This window comes from Sus scrofa, chromosome 1 (assembly GCF_054392235.1).
Source record: "Sus scrofa isolate SSC_HxYL_T2T_F1_AM1 chromosome 1, Sscrofa_HxYL_maternal_Yorkshire_Landrace_v2.0, whole genome shotgun sequence".
NCBI lineage: Eukaryota > Metazoa > Chordata > Mammalia > Artiodactyla > Suidae > Sus > Sus scrofa.
In genome coordinates, this window is record NC_139383.1 from 103,174,943 (window position 1) to 103,176,730 (window position 1,788).

Below are 1,788 nucleotides of genomic sequence, written 5' to 3' on the forward strand. Positions count from 1 at the left end.
CCAACTTAGAAGTATCAGATTGAAAAATGTCTGTTTTTCTGGCTGGCCTACCAGAACCACCCCAGCATGCACCCCAGCCTCCACTGGACTCCTGTTCTTGCACTTCTCCTTGTTAAGGTGGATACTGTTGTTGAAAGAGGACATGTGAATAACAAAGTAGTGGAGCCTATGAGGGCCCCAGCCCTGCCTATAGCCAGAGTGGAGACCTGGAACCAGTTCAGAAACAGGGCTCTAATTACTTGCGTTTGACCATACCACAAACAAGGCAGGAAGAGGGGAAGCTAACTTTTTCAGGGCTCCAGATCCAACCCCTCAGGCACCAGTACCACCTCTCAATAAGCTAGCAACCATTGAGCCTAACAGAAGCCCCAGCACATACATAACTCCAGCTGTAGCCATTCCAATTCAAGCCCTAACGCCCACCAAGGAGGCTACTGCCAGTGTTCTCTGGAAGAAGATAAAACCTGTGCTCATATCTGGTAAAACTTTCCCATCAAAGCCCTAGACACATGTAAATAGGGGTTTTTCCCACTCAAGGTTACGCACTTAAGACCAGGATAGTTAACTGACTTGCCTAATTTCATAGAGACAGATTCAAACAAAATGAGAAGACAGAAGAATATATTTCAAATGAAAGACCAGGATAGATCTTTGAAAAATTCCTAAAGAAATGGAGATAAATAGTATACCTGATAAAAGTTCAAAGCAACGATAATTAAAATGCTAATTGAGGCTGTGTTGTTTTATTCCCTACTCCATCTGACGCTGATCTCTCTTCTCCTCTGCCATCCAGGCTTGGGAACCCTGCGTCCTCTGAGCTCCTTCTGCTTCTTGTAAGCCAAGATGGGTGCGTACAAGTACATCCAGGAGCTATGGAAGAAGAAGCAGTCCCACCTCATGGGCTTTCTCCTCTGGGTGTGCTGCTGGCAGTACCGCCAGCTCTCTGCTCTCCACAGGGCCCCCCGCCCCACCCAGCCTGATAAGGCACACAGGCTGGGATACAAGGCCAATCAAGATTATGTCATATATCAGACTCTTGTGTGCCGCATTCGCCGCAAACACCCAGTTCCTAAGGGTGCCACCTATGGCAAGCCTCTCCACCATGGTGTCAACAAGCTAAAGTTTTCTCTCTGTTGCCGAGGAACAAGCTGGATGCCACTGTGGGTCTCTGAGAGTCTTGAATTCTTACTGGGTTGGTGAAGATTCTACATACAAATTCTTTGAGGTTGTCTTCATTGATCCATTCCATAAAGCTATCAGAAGAAATCCTGACACCCAGTGGATCACCAAACCAGTCCACAAGCATAGGGAGATGCAAAGGCTGAATTCTGCAGGCAGAAAGAGCCTTGGAAAGGGCCACAAGTTCCACCACACTATTGGTGGTTCCCGCCCTGCAGGTTGGAGAAGGCTCAATACTCTCCAGATCCACTGTTACTGCTAATAAGTAATGTTTGTAAAATTCTTACCTAATGAACAATTTAGGACATTCATGCCTGCTTAAAAGTGTTTTTTAATTTGTTAAAACTAGTTGTCTGCAGATTGTTTCACTGAATGCATCGTCAAATTTTGAAAGTTAAAGTGAAGTAATGTTTGAAGATCTTAAGTGATGGTGTATCTTGTTTCTAATAAGGGAAATGCCTTGCTTTTATTAGGGAGTTGATATGTCTGTTTAAAATGCTGTTTGGAACAATAGGTGTAAAATTCTGTAAAAGAGGCAGAAACTAGTCATGCAGATTTGTTTGTGCATGTGATGAAACCTACAGCTTTATTGGGGGTGATGCAATTCTC

General features: G+C 44.5%; 1 pseudogene; it reads left to right on the forward strand.

Annotated features, from left to right (window-relative positions):
- The first annotated feature begins 843 nt into the window (after nucleotides 1-843).
- LOC110259476 (large ribosomal subunit protein eL15 pseudogene) lies at nucleotides 844-1,441 on the forward strand (annotated as a pseudogene).
- Nucleotides 1,442-1,788: the final 347 nt, after the last annotated feature.